General features: G+C 44.1%; 1 protein-coding gene across 1 annotated transcript in view; it reads left to right on the top strand.

Annotated features, from left to right (window-relative positions):
• Nucleotides 1-4,581: 4,581 nt before the first annotated feature.
• TMEM94 (transmembrane protein 94) overlaps nt 4,582-26,610 on the top strand; it is a 2,019,771-nt gene continuing 1,997,742 nt past the window's right edge. The window contains exon 1 of the mRNA XM_069654803.1: nt 4,582-13,870. The gene's annotated coding sequence lies outside the window, so the exon portion shown is untranslated. The remainder of the gene's footprint in view (nt 13,871-26,610) is intronic.

The raw sequence follows: 26,610 nt of genomic DNA, 5'->3' as shown, positions 1-26,610 counted from the left end.
GATGCTTGTCAAAAAATGATTGAGGATGTGTCTTTGCAGTGCCTTGGTGGCGTGTCAATAAATGCAAATGCACCAAATTTAAAATTGCCTTTATGAAATGGGCAGGTATCAAGAGCTGGTCTTTGGTGTTCCCATTTTCCTTTGTTATTTTCACTTGAATGTAGTGAGGGTTAACTAATCAACCAAACATTGTTCTTGGGAGTTCACCATAACAAAATCATTTTTTTTTAAATTATTGGTTAAAATGGTGCATTTTGCAGCACAATTATTTGAAAAACGGCACAACCAGCTATGCAATTTATATTGTGCACAATATATTCCAGTGTTCCCCCCACCCCCACCACGAGTATAAGAAAACTTTTTCATGCGGGCTGTGCCCACAATATATGCCAATATTAAGCCGTGACCCCAGATATTTATTTACTGCCTGTGCCAATTTAGCCAATAATTCCCACTTAACAACACACACATGTTGGCTTTGCACTTAATGCCAGTGAGGCCTCTCTAGGAAAGCCGGTCCATGTTGGATGTGCCAGTGCTTGCCTCGCCTCGCAGAGATCAAAATAAGCATGGTAAACTTCCTTTCAGATACCTTACACGCTTCATTCATGTTGTAATCACAGTGATAAACAAGTAGCATTTCAAGGGCACCATTAGTAGTCTACGCGAGGGTACTTCTGTTCAAGCATAGACACAGCAAACATTTCATCAATAGCAGCATGTGGAAGGTATTCTGGACATAGTATAACTGCAGGACACAGATTTTATGACAACAGTACACATCACCCAGAATAGTCTGAGTTTAGCTGCCTCAGAGACAGCAAAAGTGCTCAAACATGGATACAGACGACCAATGGGAAGCAACGATAAAACTACACATACCAAAGCATAGAGAGTGGATGACGATTTGAAGATAGCAGGAAGATGTCTGTATCCAGACTGACTGAGATTAGAATTGGGACATGGTTTTCAAGCAGTGTTACCATTCAAGAGAAAAGAAACAGGTGGGTGTGGTGTGTAATATATTAATGCTCACTATCATTGTAGAGGAAGCAACACTATATATAGCCAGTGAAACCATGAATGAGTCATTTTTAAAGATCATCCCCTGAGAACGAAATCACTCTAAAGGGCTGACAATTTTGAAAGGTTTAGGGACCTACAATTTTGACAGGCGAAAGATTAAATGGGATACCCAGGATCACACATTGATTAAGAGGGGAAGCTGGGATTCGTACCCACAATTTCTGCTCTTTACCAATTTATTTTCTAGTTTTTAACTTGAACTAAAATAATACCATTTTATAGAACTGACTTGGAAAATATCAAAATAACATAGCCCAATATAAACATTTTAAAAAGCAAAACGTTATAGAAACATATTATTCAAAATGGAAATGATTCTAGCTTCATTGTCTCCATTATCCAGGAAAGTATATAAATACCAGCATACTAATGGATGTGATCTTAAAAGATTTCAGATAGGGTTCTCTTTTATATTGTAAAGCTTTAAATACACCCCAAACACAGGCTTGTGCAATGGTATTTAAAAATGTGCAGAAATACCTTTGAATTGTACAAAAAAGCAAACGATTTTATTGTCACACAAGCAGACCTTAAAATATGTCGGTAAGAAGCCTGCAATATCTGGTCTGCTCTCTTCTGTCTAGAACTCCTTCCACTCACATGATAGGAAAGATCAGGTAATTGGCCAAACAATAGCAAACGTATGTGTGAAGAAAACCTTTTCATAGAAGGCAGTACAGAACTGTCTGTGATATAAGATTTGCCCAGGATCACTATATCGTCTGCTGGCAAAGCCAGGATCCAAGCATGAACGCTTTGGTTCCACAGTCTGGAATTTGGATACATAAAGACCCCTAACACTTTATTGTCATAATTGGAGGCGCCTGCTTAGGTTTTACAACTCACCATCTAAACAAACCAATTTCTAGACAATCACCATACTGACACGTTGTTAGTTTCTCTAGCAACCTCTATCTAGTGCAGGTACATTGGTGATGAAAACACCTGGAGTGCTATAGAACAAAGTACATATACATACAGGCTTAACAACTTCATACATTGGAAATGCTGAGTCTGCCTAGCTGGAATTTGGTATTGTAATCTTGCATGTGAACGCATATCTCTGCAATGAGTGCTTAACACACTGAGCTATTCTCTGAACCATTGCGACACTCAAATGTATCAATATGTATTTCAACTTTGGCTATTGCACATGATCAATATAATCCCCACAGAAAGGTGAGAATGCTACAGGTGTTGGGCCACGCAAACTACATATACCACAGTGAACATAGCATTACAGGATGAAAAGATCAGAACGAAATGCACTTGTCAACAACAGACAGAAAATAGGTTTAGCCTTAGCAGCACACCATAGAAAATCCTGATGTGCGCTACTTAATTTTGCTGACTCAGGGAAACTGACTTTTTTTAATAAGGCTCCTTCTTGGGGCCCCCTCCAAGGTGGGGGCCCGGGGCAAGTGCCCCTTTTGCCCTCTCATAAAGACATCTCTGGCTGGAGAACCAGTCCTACCCCACAATAATACAGAAAACATAACAAAAAGACTGTGTCACTGTTGAAGTGTGCAGGGGGGAAACATGCTCAGTTGCTTCCGCATCACAATATAAACATATCTTTATTCAATCAATTACAATGCATAATCATGTAGAAAAATCTATTTAAAAAATATGGCAATAGTTTCATCAGTCAAATGTTTTGAAACTACCACTCATTATCAGACACTCCCCATCCTCACAATCAATAGTATACTGTAAAACACATTAAAACATTAGATACAGAAACAAAAATGCCACTGAAACACAATAACTCACAAAAATAGACACAAAATAATGAATAATAAACACATCCCAAAATGTAACAGTGTGCAAAAATGAACACAGTTGGTATGGACGCACACTGTTGTGTACTTCAACGCCCAACTTAACATGTCATTTTTTTGTTCTTTTGGCAGTTAATGCTGAACATTCCTCAAATGCTGAAAATCAGTAATCATGGAGGGATCTCTGACAGGGTGATATCCAAATCTGCAATATATGCAAATGCTGCGCAAGATGCGAATTATTGGAACTGCATATGCAAAAAATGGAGAAAATGCTGATGTTTCCATGTCCAGACCAGAGACAAGCATTATGCTTCAACTTCCTTTATTTTATTTCTACTCTTCCAGCAGATTTAAATCTTCATATTTCTTTTAATAAAATGTTTTTTCTCTTAAACTTCAAACAGAAAAATTTCCCAAAAACGACACACCCCATGAACCTCAGTGTCTCTGGTAGTCCCATGTCCATATCCTGTCTCTGATCTCCATGAACTACTTCCTGCCCAGGTCCTTTCCTCTCCTTTTCTGCTCTTCAAAGAGATAAGTAGCATGTGTATTAGCTCCAGTCACTGAGAAGTTTAGAATAACGTTGTGATGTTTAAGTGATTTCATTGGGAGTAGCATGCATTTATGTAGATGATTACAATGTTTGTCTACTCGCCATATACATTGTGGTCGGTTTGAACATGGTGAATTCATATATTTGGGAACGCCGCGAAACGTAGTCGCAAAGTTTTATTTTCTTTGCAAGTAGAACTGCATGCTATGGAGCGCTGCCGACCCGTGAGTATCTAACTTACTTTTAGGGCACCCGGATGTGCTTCTTGAGGCAGTCACACCGTTACTGCGTCCCGTGGCTGAGGAAAGCCTTTCTTGGCTTTGCTGCGGCAGCACAGGCGCTGGGAACGAAGACACTCCCTTGTGCACGAGCCCCGGTGCTCGCACATGCTCGCATAAGCAAAGAGAAAGGTGATTTTGTCTAAAGCAGCAATACGTTCTGCACATAATACAAGCAGAGCACGACCCGGTGCCCGGGCAGCGTTTTTCTGCCAACGCATGAGAGCCTGCAGCCATCCGTGGTCATCGTTATGGGCTGGGACCACGGACATTAAAAAACGAGCCCTCAGAGCGGCAAGACGATCATAGCACGTGCCTAAACAGCACACAGCAAGGTCCAAAATAGCTCAGCTAATAAGGCTCCAGCACGAAGAAAGAGAGCTTTAGGGGGTTCCATCTCCCAGAACAGCAAGATAACACTGGTCAGTCCTGAAACCAGCATAGCCCTGCAAGTTCTGCTGCAGCTCAAGAAAGTGAGCATTTGACAGCCAACTAAGGCTGTGGACATTACATGTTTTCTAAAATCCACATAGGGCACCAATCCCCCCACTCCATCTCCCAGAGGATGTGCCATGTAGCCTGCCCAGTCCAGGCACCTAGGCACTAGTGATTTAACTTATATGATGGAGTCAGATGACAGGGGTGTGGGGAGCCAAGACCAGGTGTTCTCCTAGGAGACAGATCTAACCATTCGTTTTAAAAGAGTATTGGGAGACTCCCTTGTTAACGCAGTGTCTCAAGGAGTGCACCCACTCCAAGATAGCCTGGAAGCCCTAGAGTACTTCATTGGGGATGATCGTAAGAAAAAAGGCTTCAATGTTGATACCAGCACGTCCTCTGAACAGCCTACCATTAAGGCAGCTAATGAGGGGAGAGAACAGACCCATAAGAGAAAGAGCTCTTCGACTCCCTAACAAGAAGGGAAATAGAAAGCCTTCTGAGGCTGTCACATTCAAGAAGCAGAAAGGCACCTTGATGATGCGGTCAACCATGGCGAGCCTCCTACCCCCTTCCCTAGGGGCGCAAAATATAGGGGATGAAGACTCCTCACTGGAGTCCCTAGTTTTGGACTTGATATCCTCCGAAAAGTCAGAGTGGGAAGAGGAAATGTAAAGAGAAGCATTTGGAGGAGCCCAAAGAAGAATTAGCTGACATGTTTGACCCAGTCAATCGTGCACCCAAGATCAAATGACTGACTGCCCTCACCAAGAGTTGCGACATATTTGACCCAAAGGCTATGCAAGCCTATCAAAAAGGATAACATCCTGGACCTAGCGGAAAGAGCCAAGGTTACCGGGGTGCCCGTGGACCCCGACACCCTAGTCAACTGCACGCAAAGGTTGGGGTGCTTCTTAGGGAACACAAACTGTGCCTTGTCATCCGAAAGGAGGAGAGGCCTACAATTAAAGATAGATTAGAAACTAGGAGATCTGGCATCCTATGAGGCAAGCAAAGCCGCTCAAGATTTTCTATTTGGGGAAGCCTTCGCAAAAGAAATGGGAAGATTTGTGGGCACGTATACGGCCCTCGAGAAAGCACAAACGTCCATTAAAAAATGGTTCCTCTCAAGAGTTTTTACCGGGACTGGGCGCAGCAGAAGTCGTGCGTCTGGTCGTTTCCATTCACAGTGAAGACATCAGAAGCCAAGGGCCCATTACTGGGAGTCCCGTCAACAAGACGCATTCTTCCCTGCGCAAGGGCATGGAAACCGAGGGCACAGAGGGCAAGGCTTTTACCGTCACCCAGGAGCTCAATCAGGTGAGAAGTGCAATAACCTATCCTCTGGTGGGGGACAGGACACTGTTATTCTTACAAAATTGGCGAATGCTTTCAAGAGATTCATGGCTGCTACAGATGGTAGCAGGCTTTCAGTTAGAGTTCATGGCACCGCCATTGCAGCGTACCAGACCAAAGCATTTCACGCAAGCGCACAAAGAGACCGAGCTTCTAGAAATAGAGTTAAAGCAATTGGCAAGCAAGGGTGCGATAGAGTGCAGCGACAGGGCAGTGACAGCCTTCAACAACATGTTCCTGGTGCACAGGAAAGACAAAGTGAGGCCAGGTATCAAGCAGAAAGAACTCAATGGGTGACTGGTCTACAGGCACTTCAAGATGGAAGGAGTGCACCACCTCAGACACCTTCACCGAAAGGGAGACTGACTTGTGAGGTTGGATCAGAAAGATGCCTATCTGACGATCCTGATTGCCAGGGCACACCGCAAGTACCTCAGATTCCTAATGGGCGAATAGGTATGGCAATTCAAATGCTTTCCGTTAGGTCTGGCCTCAGTGACCTGGGCTTTCACAAAAGTCATGAACGAGGCCGGTGGCAGCGGTGGCCATGAGAAAAAGAGGTAGCCGCATGATCGATTACTTGGACGATATCCTTATGCTGGCAAGCGACAAGCAGGTGCTTATCAACCAAATGCAGTGGGCATCCCAGCTTGTGTCTTCCCTCCAAGCTGGTCCGCAGACAACACTTAACATTTCTGGGGTTTGTAGTGGACACAATGAGAGCGACTCTGGAGCTGCCAGCTCCCATGATGAGAGCAATAAAGAAAGATCTGAGAGCAGCATAGGCGAAGCCCGATATATCCCTCTGAGTTCTAGCGTGGATTGTCCGACTTCTTGCAGCCTCCATCCAAGCCATCTTCCCGGGCCCACTACATTAAAGATTCGTTCCGAGATAGAACATTTGCCACCTGCAGGAAGGTCTGGGTTACCATCAGTTGCCACCCGTGGATCAAGAAGGGAGGCTAGAAATAGAATGGTGGCTTTGAGCCAGTCAGATAGTACAGTGAGTAGAGTGCTCGCTTTGGCATCTGTGCAGAGCCTGCCGATGCGGGTTCGAATCACAGCAGCGCCAAACTAAGCCTTTCATCCGTCCGAGGTCGATAAATGAGCACCACACACCATGGGTAATAATAAGCAGCGCTCAGACGCCTGAGGTTTCGTAATGCTATATAAATGTGAATAATTATTATTCAGAACATGGAAGCCTGGAACGGGCGTGCGATCTTTGGAGATGTCCCAGAGTTAGTTTGACGCCAGCAGGGCAGGCTGGGGAGCGAGGTGTGGCCATCTGGAGATGTCCGGCATACGGTCGCAGGAGGAACGGGCCCTCCACATCAATTGCTTAGAACTGCTCGCAGGCTGTTTTGCGATAAAAGCCTTTACCAAGGGCAAGGCGGAGTGTTGCATCCTGCTCAGAATAGACAACATCTCTGCGGTCCGATACATCAATCCCCTGCGGGGCACACGGTCGTGAATGCTGGTGGAACTGATGAAGGTCTTCTGGCATTAGTGTCTTGACTGGAAGATCTCTCTGACAGCAGAGTATCTCCCAGGCATGCAGAATGTAGTGGTGGAATGGAACTCTTGCTACTGGCATGACTCCAGTGACTGGATGCTCCACAGAGAGGGGTTTGCTCAGATTGCAGCCCTCTGCGGTCACTTAGACACTGATCTATTCGAGTCCAGGTTGAACAAACAATTACCAACGTTTTTCAGCTGGAGTCTGACCGAGTAGTGCAGGGGGTGGATGATTTTCTTCAAGCATGGTCGAGCGCATAACATTGCGCTTCCCCCTTTAATGATGTTAGTCAGGGTTCGAGCGAAGATCAGGCGGGAGAATGCAGAAGCTGTCATGGTACCCCAACTGAAAGTCGCAAGTGTGGTTTCCAGTTCTGATGGAATATTCTTTGCATATCCTTGCAGGGAGGATTTCCTATCAGACCCTTCATGGAATGATCATCTGATGAAGACGGGGCAACTACCTCTGCTAGCATGCAGGGTATCGGGAGCAGATGGAGTCTGCCAGACATTTCAGGCCCAGCTGCAGACTTTATCGAGCAATCCTGGGTCCCCGCTACGCTCAGGAGTTATAGAAGCTGCATGAAGGAGATGGTGCCTATGGTGCAGCCAGCATGACCTTTGTCCAGTTTCAGCCCCTTTAGTGAAAGTGCTAAATGTTCTAGCATCCCTAGCCAGAGGCGGTAAAGTATTTTGAACCGTATGGGTCTATAGGTCAGCAAGGCATGATCCATTGGATACCACCCCTATGGGGGAACACCTTGCGGTGGTGAGGCTGATGCGGGGTGTTAAAGTAAGCATGCCCATGTGAGAAACCTGAGGGTATCCTCACACTTACTTCCCTTGGATCCTCTTCTCAGGGGGCCAGGGAAAGGCCATCGCGTTTGGATCGTGACCCTGGGGACAGAGATGCGAGGGAGGATCACCTGGGTAGAGGGTCCTTAGGGATTGGGGGGAGGATGTCCGCAGATGAGAAATGATATCCTCTTTCCCTTGTGAAGATCAACATAGCCCTCCCCCGGTCTTTATGGGCTATTGTAACACATTTTCCATCATTTAAAACACTATGGTACTGGGACGAGGAAGAGGCTTGCAGAGATTTGTATAGATCAGGAATGTCTTAACTATGGTCAGGCAATTGAACTATATGATGAAAGTATGTGGAAAGTAGGTGGACACAACCAAATATAGATGCTAAACTTGATTAGTTCAGAAGATGCACCAAGGTATGGTAGTGTTTGCTTCAAGGTATATACGATTCTGGTATATAAGATGCTGGTACAGAAGATCCTGGTACATAAGGTGCCTGGTATATAAGATCCTGTGACAGAGGTATCAAGATACAGAGGAACACAAAACTGAGTGTATCCACTCAGTTGACCAGGCGCTCACAAAGTGCTCTTGCAGAAAAGCTTCAATATTCGTATAGTTCGTTTTCAATAAATTGATAAATCATGAGCTCAGTACATGAGTGCTTTTCGTAAAATGCCCAAATACATATTTATTTATTCAAGGAGGCAAAAGGCATTTTCAGGCATGTAAGCTCATAAGCCAATGCATTTCGGAATGGGATTCCGTCTTCAGGACTGAACTTTTTGTGATAACAGCGCATACATTTACAAATAATATGTACATGTGCATGATAACATACGTGATGCAATACAAAACAGTGTACATACCTCAATTCAGGCAATTGGAATAATCAGAAAAGCGAAAAAACAGGAAAACAGAATAAAGAAATGAAAAAGAAATAAGATATGATATTAGTGATACAGTAAATTACATACATAATGGCGACAGTCAGGAGAAAGTGATTAGTCAAAATTACCTTAACAGGTGGCTCTTGGTATCTGTGAACATAATAGTGTGGATTAGAAGGATTTCATAAGTATGGGCAATATTAAAGGTGGGATGGGGAAGCCCTTACCAGGGCTTCGTTGCATACGGTCCTCAGTTGAGGTCTGTGAAGTTCCCAATCTATAAGGAATTGAATCTGTAAGTGAACCTGGTTCATGAATTCCCGATCATCAAGGTGCGTGATAGAGTTAATTGGTAAAGTTCACTCACCTAGCGAAGATTGCAGGCATATTGCAGGAGAGGGAACCTCTCATGCGGCCGCCCGATTCTTTGTATTTAGAGTTATCATGGAGACCTGCGGCATCGCAACGTCACGTGCAGGGGAGTGCAGTGACATCATCGGCGCCTTCCGTTCCACTCTATGTGTGTGCAGCAAGGGCAGGACGGGGGTAGGGCCAATGGCAGATTACATCTTGGAATCGAGAACCTTTTTACGTTACAATGCAGGTGCTGGTCAGCCAACAAGTACATAGTGGAAGCACCACATTTAAATATATTGCATCCTATTGCCTCCATGGGAAAATGCAGTTGTAGGATCAGATAAATAGATGAACTTGATAAAATGCTGCATATGATTGTAACTAAGTCAGTGCCTATCAAAGACAAACGGCTGGAGTACAGTCCAGGCAATGATGGTGTCTGGGGGAAGCAGCGACTATAACCCGCTGGGTGTGGGAAATCATGACCCTGGCAGGCATTGACGTGACACAATTCTGGGTGTATTCAGTTAGGGGCGCCATGGCGTCCAAAGCTTTTGGGGTCGAAGCGAGTCTTCCTGACATCTTGAGGACAGTGGATTGGTCTTCCAATGCCACATTCAAGACCTTTTATTTTAAGCCAATAGCAAGTGTGGCAGCAGCAGCAGTGAGTAGCTTTGAACAAGCATAATGCGTGCCTCCGGTCTTGACATAGAATGAAGATTACCCCTGCTGTAGCGCAGGGAGACTTGATTCTATTAAAGACACAGAGGTGAGCATTATCCCACCCAGCGACACAAAGAATTGGTGAGCAATTATGAAATTATGCCTATCATGTATTTATAGTACATTGCGTCGTATGACCCTCCCTAATGCATGTCTTCTCTGACAGGTGATTGATTACCAGAAGACTAGCTGAGAGTCAGAGAACAAGTTAAGCAATGTATCGCGAACAAAATTGCAAGCATTTGCCTTGCAGCGACCCCTTGTTGGGGAGTTCCGGTTCAGTCTCAGACTAGAGCGGTATGTTGGTTTTCGTTTCGTCAGTTGGAAGGCATCAAAGAGCTCAGAGACAGGATATGGAAATGGGACTACAAGAGACATTGCTCTGTCCCTCCAACCCATTGGCCATATTGCCAGTCATTTAATTGTAAGAAAACCTGTTCATGCTGACTCTGCCAACATAATCCAGTTTTCACATAAAAGAAAACACACATTGGCTTTGCCCATAATGCCAGTAATAATGCCATGCCACTAAAAACAGATCTGCCCATGCTAGCTGTGCCAAAATAGGCCAGCATCCCCATATCCATTCACATAACAGGTGAATCACGTAGGTGTGAGTGTGCCTGCACCTGCCCCGTTTCACTGAATCTCATTCATGCACACATATACACGTGTCACACATGCACACATATGATCACTCACATCAAACAAAATCAGACTACTCTGGCAAATCATAAACTTATCTCTTATCTATTCAGTTAATTTTCTTTCCTTGGGCCCACTTTTTCAGTGGAAAGCAGGGATGGAAGTTGATTGACATGCCCCTCCCTGAGTCCCACTAGTCTAGGACTTTTTATGGCTCCATGTGCTGGCTGCAGGGCCTGAGTTGTTGCAGGCCTCCAGATGCAACATCGCCCCAAATGAGCGCCTGCAAGGCCAGTAGGTAATCATTCTGCAATGCAGAGTATTCCTGAAATGGAGCACTCTGCATGACAAAATATGTCAAGGCTGGTGCTTGCTGTGTGGCAACTGCTCCAAATGACCATTATTCACCAGTTGAAACTGATCAAAAACGTTTTCTATCTTCCTTCTTCCAAAGTGATCACTTTTGCTCAAAGACAGCTCTGAGGGATAGATTGTTGTACGAGTCAGGAGTGCATGTGTTATGGGATCCTCTTGTCCTCTGCCCCCTTCTAGCAGAGCCATGTTTTGGATATAGTCTGGTTTAAGTTGGGAACCACTGGTTGGATTTCCTCATGGGAATGGGAAGACTCCAATTCTTTTTAGGACATTTTGCTTGGTGGCACACTGGTAACCTCCTCTGGTTGGCTAGGTAGATATACCTCATAGATAATTTGGACTGGGGGGAAAGACCCATGAGGCTGAAATTTGTCTGGGATGCTTGTGTTGTTGTGCAGAAGGGATATGACCTAGCAGTTTGAGATGGACTGCTCTGTGTTGTGGGACCACACCCGATTTCCATATGGTCTTTCTCCCTGGCAGTCTGAAGAAGGATGGTCTGGAGAGTTTCTCAGAGAAATTTCAGAGGTTCAGATTTATTCTAAACCTTTTGCTTTCGTCACCCCAAGTGCTATGGGTATGCCCAGACGTGGGTTGCGAGCCTGCTGGGCCTAGAGACCCAAGCTACTCCTCACTGATGACACATAATGAGGCTGAATCATGTCTAGTGATGCTTGTTGACTCGTGCAGAAGGAATGTGACTTAGCAGTTCAAACTGGACTGTCCCTTTAGGGGTGGGACCAAGCCAGATTTTCATGTGGTCTTTCCCCTTTCTGTGATGTCTTGGCAGGCTGAAGAACAATGGTCTGGGGGCTTGCCCAGAGTTTAAGATCACTTCTAAACCTTACAGCCATCACCTTTTGTTTTGCTATCAAGTCCTGCTCCTACAGCAATCCCATACATCACCACCAGGTTTGACTTTGCTGCTATTTGGCCAGAAGTACCTTTGGGGAGCTAGCTTCTCAAGCCAGTGTTAATTGGGTGTAGCCCACTGGGGGAATGTTCCTCCATTTTCATTGTTAAATAGATAAAAGAAAGCCAACTCCGGCATAGCTTTAGAAGAAAGCATGATGGAGGTCTTGGGAGGGCTTGTAGGCTGGCCTTTGTGAATCATAATTCTGACACCATCCTCAATGAATCAGATTGGGTTACACAAAAAGGCACAACACGAGCAGTCCAGTTAAACAAGGGTTATTGTGGTTTTGTACACATTTGGGCAAAATGGGGAAACCAAAAGGAAGAAATACCTAAAGTGAAATATCTCTAATCTCCGTCCATTGGGGTTTCGGGAGCCAGCCAATCACTCTGCCACTGGACGGTCTTAATGGCTGTAGAGGAGGATAAATTGACAGCTGCGCCACTACAACTGCTTCTTGTTTTAGACCGGTGTATGTGTCTTTGACAACCCCATGCTCTGTCAACAGCGGGAAGACGGAGGTAGTAAAATAATCCCACCACATTTGTGGAACTCTGGATGGATCATCGTTGGCTCATGTACGTCACTTGTAACACTTTTTGTCTTCCTCCGTACTTAGCTGTTTTTTTTTTATTGTTGTATGCTTAAATATTGAACCTTTTTAACAAAAATACACTATGATAAACATCAGCATATAAACTATCAATCAATTATACAAATTCATTAATTACAGTTTAGAAAGACAATTGAGAAATGTGTAAAAACAACTAAAATACAGTAAAAAGAGAAGAAAAAGCAACGTTTCTCAAGTGGCTACAAAATAAAGTCAAAATACTAAACGCACAATATACATCACTCAACTAGTGCATTCAATAGTTGTCGAGTGCGGGCTTTAGGGTATAACTTCCTTCAAAAGGTGCAGTGCAGCAAGGCTCCAAGCATGATGAATTGCCAAACTGTCCCTCTTGATAAGGTCCTAAAGCCTTCTAAAAGGTGTCTAAAGTAAAATGTTTGCGGATCGTTCTGCCATTCCAATATTATGTGACCCAAGGTCTCTATTTTCCCCTGAATTTCACAGAATCTGCAAGTTCTCTGTTCCCTCTGCACCTTTTCCCTAGCCCCCAAGATTTCCTTAGTTGGAAGGAGGTTTAACCTTGACCTCTGCGATTGCGTGCACCAAAAGACACTTGGGAATTTAATCAAGAAGGCTAGAATAACCCCCGCTCGTCTCACATCAAGTAGGACTCCCACATAGGTGCAGTATTTCCAGACATCATCAATGTTATGGATTCAGTCCATTTCCCAAAGCTTCTTTTTTGTTTTATTAGGAAATAGGCCAATCAGCTCAAGGGTTACATTGTATGTTGTCATAATTTCATTACAATCCTACAATCTGCCACCCACTTAAATTGGTGGGAGGGCTTCGTCTCCATTAGCTCATTTAGTTCCCAACAGATAGTATATTCTCTGCTGCTAGCGTTATTATGGACAGCATAGTCAAGTCCTTCCAGAATACGCAGGCTTTTATGGATAACTGACCCATTTCATACCCGAAGACTGCTGCTGGGACCACCCTTGACCCTAAGGAGTTTCAGGACTTTCGCCAGAAGCAGCTCTCAAGGCTGGACCAGTCGGTCACCGTAGATAGAAGCATATTATGCGCACCAAATGTAATCGGAGGGAGGGCCTTCTTGTTGTAGAATTCTATTACCGGAATTAATCTCTCTCTGTTCTCTACTTGTTCGGCTCTCATGCCGAAGTGCTCCCACTGCTGTCTCTCTCACTTGTTTTTGCTTTGCTCCATTCGTCAGGTCAATTTCAAAGGTGTGAGCAGCACTAGCCCTTGTGAACTCTGGATCCTATGCCGTTCTCTTGGTCCAGTATAACATCCTCTGGAAGAATTACCTGCTAATCATCCACAGTCAGCACTCAGGGTTTTTTATGCCGCAGCAGGCTTTTTCCGCTGCATTGGCTGTGCCTGCGAGGGGGGGCCACTCACACCAGCTGTCTCAACTCAGACCAGCATAGTGGCACTCTCCCAGAACAGACATTTCTCTACGAGGGTCGACGTTCTGCGACAAGGACTAATGCACCACCAAGAGAAGAACAGTCATCTGACAGAGCAGCAAACTCTCCAGGTAAGACAGAGGAACATTATTACGAGAATCAGCATGTAGTCAGGATGCGAGCACAAAGCAATAAAAAATAAAAATAAAACAAATGAGATTTTTTTTTCACCCTTAGCTCATAAGCATTGTCAACAATACAACATAATCATTGGGTAAGTGCACTACTCACTACTTTATGTCAAAAATAAATCCGTTACATGACAGTGCCATAAAAAAGATTACCTCCAGGCACCATGCGCTGGTTTCCTACGCACGTTCTCGCTTTGAGCGTCGAGCATCTTAACTAGTACTGACACTGCTTCGAGAGAATGCGAGCAGAGAATCACGAAGCAAGCGAGTGAACCAGATGCAGGTAAGAGCCCCGCTTTGCAATGAAACAATATGACACCAACAGAAGCTATTTGTTCACACAACCTGATATGGGAGTATAACTGACCTAAATTTGGGATTTTCAATAGTCGGATCCGGGTTCGGGTGATAGCGCCCATTTGAAATTTAACCACTGACACCACCATATGTGGTTTGCAATGATATTAAAATGATGCGGTTGCGCAATTGTTTTTGTTTGAGTAATTTTCAAATCTTTGCATAATTTAACCATTGAAGGCACCCATAATAGAAATACATGGTCTTGTGTACCAGGGCTTTTGCGCATTGGTTCCGCTTTTATAAGAAATCTCTAGTGTGCGTATTTTAAGATGGTGAACGCTACAAACTATGAGTGAAATGACCAAAACTGTGGGAATAGTTAAATATAACAAGAAACGATTCAGAGTTTAAAGATCTTTGAAGTGGAACATCGCAGAACCATATGTCAAATGAACGGTATGAAGTTCTAGTAAAGGATAATAGCTTAAGTACGTTTTCTGGATACTATTCCTTAGAAACTATAAGAAATAAAAAGAAGACATTTTAAAAGGGGAAAACAGCAACATGAAGGGCATCAGAGCCCATAGGAGAGGTTCTTCCATTGCAAGGTCAGTAACTCAAAATGATGACTTGTTGGTTATTTCAAGGATTCCGATGAGGAGTTGTCATCCACTGTGTTTTGTGCCCCTGGGGAAGGGGGTAGGAGGCTTAGCACGGTAAATTTAATAGAAAATCATCTTTCAGCTTTTGGAATGCATCGACAGCCTCAGGAGGCCTTCTCTTGTTGGGACCCTGGGGAGTCGGTGAGGCTTTACACTTGCGAGTCAACTCTCTCCCTTTACTTGCTGCCCTGCTGCTCGGAGGATGTGCTGGCTATGTCTTTAGAGTCTGTCTTCTTAAGCCCACCCTCGATGAGGTATTTTAGGGCTTCCACAGTCTATCCTGGAGCAGGCCTACCACTTGTGCCACAGAGTTAGTTAGAGAATCTCCTAGTACTCTCTTAAAGCTGAGAGTGAGATCTGAATCTTATTCTTCAGAAAACACTCCCTCAGAAAGCCTGTGTTCCTGGCTTCCTACACTCCCCTCCTCTGATTACATTTTAATGATGTGTCTGAACGATGCAGGCTGAATGGCACGTCCTCCTGGAGGTTGAGTGGTGACATATAGGGGTGTGAGGCTCAGGTGGTAAGCTGAGATTATGCTACCTTTTTCCTCAAAGTCCTTAATGTGGACTCAATGTGTGGCCCAGTATTGTGGGTCTTAAATACCTTGGAGGCTGCTTACTTCTAACTATTTTCAGACTCTTATCTATTTGCAGCTTCACTGTGCTGCTAAGTATGTCCCACGCGTTAGAAATCCTGGTGTACGACCGTTGAATTCAGCTTGCTGTTCGTTGTCGGCAAAATCAGAGGATAGGTCCTAGATATGGGATGGGTGCCTCGCGTATGCGAGTAGTCTCCCGCTGTCCGTGCGCTGTTTCGGAATATTTCCTGTAATATGGATCACACACGCAATCACCCGTTGTTCGTGAGTTGATTGTGAAATATGGAGCGCAGCCGAAAGTCCAAGGCGTGAGGCAGATAATCGCGGGCCAAGCTGTTCTCCGGTTCTGTTGTGTCTTGCTGTGCGCATGCCCGTGCGTGTGTCTCAAGGGAAACTGCAAGATGTAAAAAAACGTATATATAAAGCCGAAAAGGATGGAAAATAATGCTTGCGAGTGTAAGTAAAAGTGGTGCTTGTATTCGGAGAGCGTTACTGCTCTAAATATCTGTGAACCTTAATTTGAAATCACATATTTAAGGCAAAAAACACGTTGTTATAGAGAGATATATAAGCAAGGTACTTAACTCTGTGAAGAGCAGAAAAAGAAGAGGAAGGGACTTAAACAGGAAGTGACACATGGATCTCAGTATGGTCAAAAGACTCTGGGATTCATGGGAAACAAAGTATGGTATGTTTTCTTCATTTAAAATAAAATAATATATATAAATATGTGTTTTACTGAAAATGGATACCAAGATTTGAATCTGCTGAAGAGAAAGATTAAAGAAGAGAAAGCATAATTCTCGCCTCCGGTCTTGAGATAGAATGGAGAATTTTACACTTGTTTTTAAGTTTTTAAATCCAGTGAAAATCTCTCTATGAAGATATGAAATATATCTTGAAGAAATGACAAAATGGTACAACGTCATTATATGAGGATATATGCTCCAAGATATTGGGAGACCTGGGTAATGCATTAAATGATTTAAGTATCAAGTTTATGATTATAAAAAAAAAAGCTGTACACTGATGACCCGAAAAGAACTATTGAGAAAATATGCAGTTATAGGTCTTTGAAATATCTTCAATTTGAGTATAAGATGGCTGGAATTTTACCTGACTTTATAGGTTTATTTCCTCATCGTAAGGGATAATATGCTTTCTTGAGATTTCAAATTAACATTCTTTTGACCCGAGAAGTGTTAGCCAGAAGGAAAAAAAATGCAGTTAAAATGAGTTTCTGTAGAGTCTGTAAGGATAAAAATAATATTGAAACATTGAAGCACCTTTTGATGACATGTCCCTTTTTTAGTTTGAAAAGATTATTGCTTTATAGAATTTTTATATATAGACTGGATTTTATTGATATTGATGCATTTTGGTCTAGTTTATTAAATGGCTCATCTAATTCTGTAAAATTTGTGATTTTTAATATTGTTAATTTTGAAACTTGATTAATTATCCTATTTTCTTTTTTTTATTTATAATTATATTAGGTAAAGTAGAGTATTATTTATATTAGCGACACTTGTGTACAGATACGTTATAAATTACATATCATATGTGATTTAATGTATATATCAAATATATTGTAAAGGTAATGTGTTACCATATATAACTGAAGAAAAAAAAATTAGGAGGTGTCCCCTTGAAGACCCACGAGATTGGTTCGAGGTGGAATTTTCTTGAACCCTTCGAGATATTTTTGCTTTCAGCCTTTTTGTTTTGTCTGTGTCGGTTGTTTTCTTCGCCCAACTTAGATTTCTTGCCCTTTCCAGATTTATTTCTGTTTAGAAATTGGCAAATTTGCCCGCTCCTCTACGGTATTCACCACATGTTCAACCACACTCCTCTCTCCGCACTCGGCCAACAGGTCCTCTGCTAACTGCATTGCACTCTGGCGCAGAGGTGGTGACCCAACCATTGGTTGTTGGAAATCCCCAAAGTATCTCAGGTTCACATGTGGGAGGGAGCTCGTAGCCTGGCCTCCTCGTTTGTGCCTTCCTCCCAGCACACTTCCAAGTTATTATTAGCCTGATCAGCATTGGTTTGAACTGCTGCGTCCATCCCCAGTACATCATGAAAATGTTTTGCGATTTTTGTCCCTTTGAGGTAGCCCACCAGAAATGAAAATTTTACGTTTAATTCGTTTAACAAAGATGATTGAGTGCGCAAAGCATTGCCAACTGTTTCCTGGTAGTTAAGCAAGGCTGTTAGAGCAATATTTAAATTACAACAGGGGTTGGGCACCTCAGACATGCCAGCCATAGTGGTCGGGTCCACTGAAGGTTTTGTAAGGACCTCCCGTTACCAGCGCCAAGACGCAATCTGAGTTCCGAATCATCAGAAATTAACACTTGGTTCCTTGGTGAAGTAGGTGGAGGGGAGGGGCAGGATAGGGTCTCGATTTGCTCTATCAACCCTGACCCCACCCACCAAGCAGCATTCAGCTGCATTAGGGGTTGTAGTGCTATATAAATGCAAATTATTATTATTATTAATGCTTGATCAGTCCGTACTCGAGGTCCCAGCACATAGCCCAGAAGAGACCTGACAAGAGAGTCTGACGACTCCAAGGGTACATGGTGTCCTGAAAGACAAATAGTCGGGGATCCAGATAAACCGCCCTCTTTAATAGCCTTTTTTATCACAATAGCTCGAACATCCACTTGGTCATAGTGAGCGATTAATTCCAGGTCAGTAATCCCCTTAAGTAGCTCTCTACAGAGACAAGGGCTACAAATGAGTCATTGGGGCTTTCACTGGGAAATGTTAGGAGTGGGAGTGATGGGTGTACTCCTGTTGCCCCTGGCTCCCATGACTCATTTCCAGTAAAGGACGTAAAGGTTTTCAGGGTGGAAGCATGAAAGCGTACTGTATTGTTAAAGGGAACAGAAGATTGCATGAGCAAAGGGGGAAGGGCATTAGCCATATGTGCAGGAATATCTGTGTCCATGTTCATCATATCCGTCCTGCTAACAGTGTCACACTTGGCAGCTAAAGTATCCAAAGGCACACACTCACCCCTTGCAGTCTGTTTCAGTCCTGTTCCTAACTCCTTATCCGTCCTTCCACCAGGGGAGTGCATAGGGGGTAAAGGAATGAGCCAAACCCCCTGACTCCGAAGGCCATACTTATTCATTATAGTTTAGATAAGAAAGAAGGGAAAAGTGGCGTAGGTGGGGGAAACAAAAAAGCATGTTTATAACTTGAAAGCCATTGCATAAACTTGCAGATCCTCTAAAAATCCAGCAGCACAGGAAAGCAGGTAAGTGAGGCGGATACTTTCAAAAGAGGGTTTTAAAAGACTTGGAAGCTTTTGTTGGGGGCCTGGCTGGTCGTCACTAATCGTATAAATGTATACAAGTGTATTTCTGTGCATCAAAAAGAGAGGGCACTGCCACAGTGTCACTTTGCTTCACTGCACGGCCAGAGTAAACGTCCTGACCTGAAATTCGGGCGATGAAACTCCTGCGGTGAAGTGTTGAAATGTTGAGGTTGTGAAGGCATCATGAAGTAAAACGGACAACAGATTCACTTTTCAGAATAAAGTGGTTTATTTTTCTTTGTTAGGATGGAGTAAGGCCTATCTTGCCCTATGCTAAGGTGGGATTTCCCCACCTAAAGAAACTAAGCATAATTTCTGTCATTGATTTCAGCTCAAAAGTATGTCTGTGTCAAAAACCGATACTTGGCCTCACAGCTAAAGATATGCAATGTGTAGGGGTGTCAGCAACCAAAATAAACCGTCTTTAAAGTAAAGGTTCCAAGCTTCTTCCATCTCCTGGCTTGCTTTTCAGCTTCCCCAAGTTCAAAACAGTTCCAAAATGTTCTTTGGGGTTCCCTTCCCCAAGAGGTCCGCTTTCCAGCTTCAAACCTACAATCGGTTACGAAATCTCTTGGCTCTCAGTAATAATTACAGTTCAACTTTTAACCATCCATGTTTCTCAATAGTTCATACAGATTGTTATTTTCTTCAATCACTTCAGCCCTTGTTATACAATGCAGCCTCTATATTTTGGCTTTACTTGGATCTTTCCAAGTAGGGGTCACTCGGTCTAGGCGCAGTTGTCAGACCATATGGTCCGCCCATATCACAGGTCACGCAACCGATAACCCTTGGCACTTTGTTACACTTATTTGTTCTCTTTGGAACTCCTTGCCAACACAGGTTTTTCTCTCTGAACCTGTCATTAATTAACATTCACTTCTGTTTCTCGTTAGCAGTCTTTTGCCTTTGCCACAATGTGTATTTCACACAATTCACTCCTTTTCCATCACCTTGCTTTGACATTGCCCATTAGTGTTCATCACTTGCTTTTCACTCTATTCCTTACTTGCTTCACTTTATTTACAAATGTTCAATTGCTTTCACTTTGCTTTCATTCGTGCCGTATTTTAATACACTTTTTATATTTTTCCTTCACTTCTGTATTCAATAGTTCTTGTTGGAATCTTAAAGTTCCAACCACCATTGACATATGTTTCAGTTTATTCAGCATTTTCATATTCCCCTTTCCAGCACCCGGAGTGCTCCGGTATGAGTGTTCCCTTTCTGACACTCACCGGTGTGTGGCGCTCCCACGGGTGTCTTCTTTCTTCTGTTGGGCTTCTACTCGCTTCGTTTGAGCTCTTCGGGTGCTCCGGTATGTAGCGATTGCCGCCTTCAAACCCTGCTGCAGCGGCCGCGGCAGTCTGGAGCCCTCAGTGTCCCACAGCTCCGGCTTGGACACACGGCACAGGGGACTGTAGGTGACTCGACCCGCTCTTGGCCCGCTTAGGCCCCAGCATGTCTCACCCCTCTGGAACACACAGTGTCCTTTTTGACGGCCCCTCGCCAGCCTGCTCCACGTCTGCCATCTGCATTGGCCTCTCCAGGCGGTTTGCTCCTCCCCTCATGTTGGTCTCTCATTTTATACACCTGTGAACCCTTAACAGGTTGCAGGTGTAAGTCATTTGCCTGACTATAGTTGAATCTATTAGTGGGACATGCTTGACCAGTCTAATGGTATTCTTCCACAGTCCTCCGTCGTCCCAGTACCAAAGTAGTGTGAATGAATGGAAGTGTACATAACTCCCGGTTGCCTCTTCCTTGTCTAGGTTTTAAAGGGAAATTACTGTGGGGCAGTGTTTGTGTGAAATAGAGGTAATGACTGAATGGATGGGGGTATAATTCCCAGTTGTTTCTTTCTTGTCCTATAATGAATCCGATATTCCCCTGTATTAATAAGAGATTGATGTGTGTTTAGCGTGCCATACAGGTTTATTTATTTTATTTAATTGGTCATTTATAAAGAGCTTATAAAGGAAGACAGTTTTTCAAAGCACCACAAGGCACAAGGGAAGGGAACAAGTGAGATAAATAAACAATGGAAATAACAATGAATAAATAGAAAGAAACAGCGGTCCTACTAAGCCTTTTGATATCTGGAGCGTGCACGTCCAGTGAAAAAATGAAAAAATGGGGTGGGGTGAGGGTAGGTACTATTAGGGTCCTATAGGGGAGGAAGTGCCAGAGGTGCCCGTTAGGGGGGCAACAGGTAAGTGCATGGGCAGAGACAACCCATAGGAAGAGGGCAGTCTACCACCCAAAAAGTAAGTACAGGGCAGAGGAGAAACCACTCAACAGGCAGGTGTGGGCCCAGTGGGCAGTGCATGGGGTTGCTGGGGTGATTGGGCAGAAGGCCATGACCCTATTGGACTCTTGAGGGACCAGGCTGCCAATCTCAGCCACCGAGGAGATGGTTAACACAGGATAGGGAGAGGGAAGGAGGAGAAGAAGAGAAAGGTCTTGAGTTGTTTGCAGAACTTGGGGTGGTCCGGTTCAAGGCAGAGAGAGAGAGAGAGAGGGAGACTGTTCCAAAGGAGGGAGCCAGGTGAGGAGAGAGGTCTGCCCCCAGCTCTCTGCTTGGAGAAGCGTTAGATTAGCAGAGAGTTGGAGCCAGAAGATCAGAGGGAGCTGGAGGTAGAGTATTTAGTAAGAGAGAGTTGCAGGTAGCGTGGTCCCAGGTCCCAGACAGCCTTCTGGATGATGCAGAGGGTCTTGAGTTTGTTCCTTGCAACAACCTGGAGACAGTGGAGAGATTTTAGAGCTGGAGAGATACAGCCCCAGGGCTTGAGGCCAAGGATATGTTTTGCAGCCCTATTCTGGATTGAAGAGGACAGAATGAAGAAACAGGCAGGTTGAGGAAGAGGTTGTTTGATCTCTTCCTTGTCATAGTATAACAATGGTAATTCCGAGGGTCATTTACAAAGGAAGGAAAAGGAAAGGTTTGACAACAACCTATAAAGGCTTCTGGGACTGAGGGTTCATTGTGAAAAGGGAATGGGGATTATCTGAGGACATCCTTTCCTCATTCCCCAAGTCTCCTCCACCCACATAGTCCTCCCTCGCATATCCACCCCCAGGGTCAGGATCTAGTAGCGATGGCCTTTCCCTGGCCACTTGAGAAGAGGCTGTTAAGGGGAAGGAAATGAGGATGCCCTCAGATTCCTCACAAGGTGAAATGAACATCGCTGTGTCAGAACTGGTTGCAGGTCCTCCGCTATCAAAGCTGACCACGGTAGACCACTCACTGCCACTTCCGCTACGTGCAGTGATGATGGCTATGATGGTATGCTTGCAACGCAGTCCTCCTCCAGGAAGACAGTGAAAAAACACTCAAACACTCCAAAGCTCCACTCCACACCACTCACTGCCACTTGGCTGTTCTAGTTGGCTTTAGTGCATTGAGGAGATCAGAGAATTGACAACATTGCAAAGTCAGATAGCAGTGCCTCCAATGACCCAGAGATAAGCTAGTAAGACATTAAATAGTTGCAAAAGCAGCAGGGGAAGAGTGGTGGAAGAGTCCAGGACTCAAAAAAAAACAAGAGATTTTTTTTTGGGACACCATAGGCCAAATGGTACAATGTCCTAAGGTGTTCCACCTCTGTTGATAACTAGACCTAATTCAGCTTTATGATGAATGACACAGTCTATTTGTCACACTGTGTTGGATAATTGTATGTCATCTTGACACAAAGCATGTGACACTGGTTTCATCTATGCATCTTCAACGCGTTGCTTCACGCTTGTTCCTCCACCTGTCCCAGGATCCATCTGGTCTGTTTCTGGGTTCAAAAATACATATCTCTTAGACCTCTCGGGGTCTGACTTGTCCTCTTGAGAAAGCTCCCCATTTCTCTCTCTCCTGCATCCTTCTCTCTCCCTGTGATGTTCTCCTCTGCCTCCTCCCTATTAGTTTCTTCATCCTCCTTGCTCCTTCTGATAGTCTCTTGCCTCCCGACTGCCACCTGCTCCAAATTTCTCTATGCCTTTCCATTCCTCAAGCCTGCTCTAAACCTTTTTCCACTCAGTCTCCAAACAGCCACATTGTTCTGTCTTGACTCCTCCTCTGTCTGTTTTGAGATCACTGAAGGGCAGGTAATTGGTCTTCGAATTTGTATAGGAGTGTTACATGTGGCTCTAGTAGTGTGAACTCTCTGGATTGGCTGGCCAAGTGTGGATTGATAATTTCCATAGGTGTGCGCAGTTTGTAGTTCAGCAGAACTAGTTACTCCATATGAGGACTGCCATCTTGGATTCTTCAAGTTTCAGCAGTGTGGACATTCTGACTGCACTGGCTTCCTCTTTCTAGTACAGCACGAAAACAACTTTGTAACACTTCAGGCTCTCGTAAACTCATTCTGCAAGCTGGAGAATGCTCTCACTCTCAACCCGCCTGTTTTACAGTCTGTTTTCCATTGCTTCCTGTACTGTAACTTTTGGAGAATGGAGATTTTCAATGGGGGCAGTAGTTGCTAGTGCTTCCGTATGCAACACCCGCACCGTAGGTGGCGTGGTAAGGGCAGAGCAAGGATCCTTTCCAAGCCACCCCCAGGCCCAACATCTTGTAGCTTGTGGCAGCACGCAGCCGCTTGGTGATCCCTTTACTAGTCTGACAGGGGGCTTACTCTCAGAAAGTACTGGACTGAACCAATTGCATGCTAAGGAAAGTAGTGAGGTCTCCTTTTATACATGAGAGAGACTTTGTGTGGGTCCAGTAGTTGAAGGTTTGAGAATTATGGCAATTGGATATTTCCATTTGAATATTGTTGCTACAATTCAGATGCAAATGCAATGTTGGGTTGAGGGAGACGATGATTCGATCTGGTTCAAGCTCGTTTACACTTTACTAAAATAAATAGTTTACATTTTTGAAGTAGATGCCAGTAGTGAAGAAACATTCAGTGAAAATTCAGAAATCCCATTACCTGCTAGTTTGGCTATGTTTACAGAGATGTTCAATGGTATCTGAAAAGGTTTGTGGGCATACCCCAGGGTAATTCTGACTTTCTTTAGGGGAATAGCTATGGTGCTCCTTACTTTTGTCATCCAGGCTCACTTTGAAGTGTAAACTGTTTCAATAAGAAGGGGATATGGGATTGTCTGGTCAAAGGACAAAAGTGAGGTAACTCTCTGATTTTGTTTGCTTTTTCTGTGTTCCTGCCTTAATTCTCCATGTATGCAGATAGAGTGATTCATCTTGGCATCTTACATGGGAAGTCCAGTGTTTAATTTGTATGAACCAATGAGCCTAGCGCAGCAGCATTTGTTACTGTGCCCTTCCAGAAATGGTAGGTTCACCCTGCTCAACCCATGAAGTAAATCATATTGGCTCGGCACCAGTGGTACCGCAGGATCCAGTCATTGGTGTGGTTCATACTGATCTCTATGCTTGCTCATCAGGTGGCAGCAGTCACTCAGCAGGCCTTCTATGGCCTTCACTGTGTGACTTAACCCTTGTGAAGAGTCGCCATGCACGGTATCTAGTCTGTCCATCGGAAATCCTTTCATCGAAATAAAATCCAATTAAATGTATTCAATGATATGCATTTCCATCGAAATGCACTTTCATTAAATTAATTTTTATATTTGAACATTAGATTGAAGTTGTGGTGGGTTGGAAGAAGGAGTAGGACACGCTGAGGACATTATTCAATATCTATAATGAAATTATAAATAAAAGGCCTAACTTTTCCTGTTGCTAGAGCAAATACCTTACCTATCTAAATGGAACTCAAGGTGCATATTGGTTATCAAAGTAAATGTGTCCTCCATTCAAACTACCTCCATTTCACCCTATCACTATATCCAACTAAATTAAAAAGGCCAGGAGAGTGTCTTACATCCGCTTAGTCTTCTCTTCCCTTCAGATAGTCTCTTTAGTTACAACTTTTCTCTGTGGCAAAGATATTCCTTAACATAGTCTTAACATAGTTTCCTTGGATAGCCTCGTAGCAAGGCACTCTTGGTTTTCGCGCTGTCTATCTATATTTATAATGTTTTCTCTTGTCATTGGTTCCTCACATTTTGCCATCCCCTGTAGACTCTTCCCAGTCTTTAATTTCAGGCTTTCCTGAGTTGGGTTTACCTTAACCCCTTTTTTGGCTTTCCTTGTAAAAATTCTCCCTCCTCTTTTGTCCTGTTCTTGGGGTATCTTCCCTTCCTCCGAGGGGATTTATTTCCGGTCTCTTTTTGTTCCCCACCTGGGTTGGGTATGTTCTTTTCACTTCTCTTGTTAACAGTTTTCCCTTTTAATATCTCGTTCTCAGAACTGGGATGAGTTTCTCTTCTGATAACAACCCTCTTCCCCAGCCGGTTTATTCGTTACTTGTTTTCTCTGCTTTTTAGAATTCCAATTACACAGACTTATCTTTACGTTTTTGTCCTTGGAACTAGCATGAATTTCTTCAGATCGATACTGGTGCCCCGGCAGCCTCCCGTTTCCCCTGCTACCTCTCTGTATGCAGGGGAAGATGATGGAGCTTGGGTATGCTTTCTCACTCATCTCGGTCGCCTGTTTCTCGTTCTCGGTTCCTCGTCAGGTCCCTGCCATACACTGGCTCGGAAAATCTAAAACAATCGGTACTTCTCATAATGGTGATCTTGCATTATCTTTTGGGTGTGCCGGCAGCCTCCCGCTTCTCCAGTTTCCCCTGCTATCTCTCTGTATGCAGGGGAAGATGGTGAGGCTTAGGTATGCTTTCTCACTCATCTCGGTCGCCTGCTTCTCGTTCTCGGTTCCTTGTCAGGTCCCTGCCATACACTGGCTTGGAAAATCTAAAGCAATCGGTACTTCTCATAATGGTGATCTCGCATCATCTTTTGGGTGTCCTGCCAACCACGCTACACTTGTGGTCACGCCTTGTTCCATCTTTTCTCCTCGCAATGCTTTCCTCGCATCCACACATACATGAACCTCCAGCGTTCATACTGGCATTCTCTGCCTGGTTGATGTCAGGGGGCTTCCCCTGTGCACAAGGCTCTCCTCCTCTTATCGGATTCATTCCAGTTAAACATGTCTCTTGTTAAAGAGGCCTCTTACTTTTCTTTTCCACACGGAAAGCCAAATGAAAAGATGTCACCTTAGTTTTTATACTAGGCAGTCCCATGTATGCGGCTTTAGTACGTGGTTTAGGGAGTTCCTCACAGGAATGAGAGTCCTTATCCCCAGTGGGAGAGTCTCTCCTGGTGAGGTCTCACTTGCCTCCACCACTAGGGAGGGTGTTGCAGAGCTGGCTCGCCTCTCTAGCCTCACAGGGGGGTTTCCCCTTTGGGGAGAAGGGATCAATACCTGCGATTCATTAAAAAAAAGTGCATACATCCTGGCAGCCAACTTCTGTTCTTGTAATAAGTAGACCTTCGTGGATATCCGTCCATCGTTTATTCAAGTAGTGCTTCCTTATGTAGACCCAACTTCCAGGCTGGAAGACTTAGTAAGAGGTGGCTACGCTTTTAGGTAAGGCTTTCTTAAACCAGCTGGTTGATAAGATGGACAGTTTTCGCTACTACTTTACAATAGTCAAGTACTGCATTGCCTGCCAACTACACTGTGCCCTTCTTTGTAAGGCACCAATGGAGTTTCTGGCTAATGTATTTGTCTGCCAGTGAGTAGTTTGTATGGACTTAATCCCGTTATTCTGCTGGTGGTTCCTATTAAAGTAAGTGGTAGTGTACATGGTCACTTCCAGAGAGTTTTCTGCACATCTCTTAGGTCTCTTCCCTATTTTGGCATTCGGCCAACCCCTTTGATAGTGGGTGATAAGGCCAGTGGAGCTTCCTCTGTATATTT

The sequence above is a fragment of the Ambystoma mexicanum genome, chromosome 3q (genome assembly GCF_040938575.1).
Source record: "Ambystoma mexicanum isolate Mex_15411 chromosome 3q, UKY_AmexF1_1, whole genome shotgun sequence".
In the NCBI taxonomy this organism is placed as follows: domain Eukaryota; kingdom Metazoa; phylum Chordata; class Amphibia; order Caudata; family Ambystomatidae; genus Ambystoma; species Ambystoma mexicanum.
This window is presented reverse-complemented; position numbering and strand designations above follow the sequence as displayed.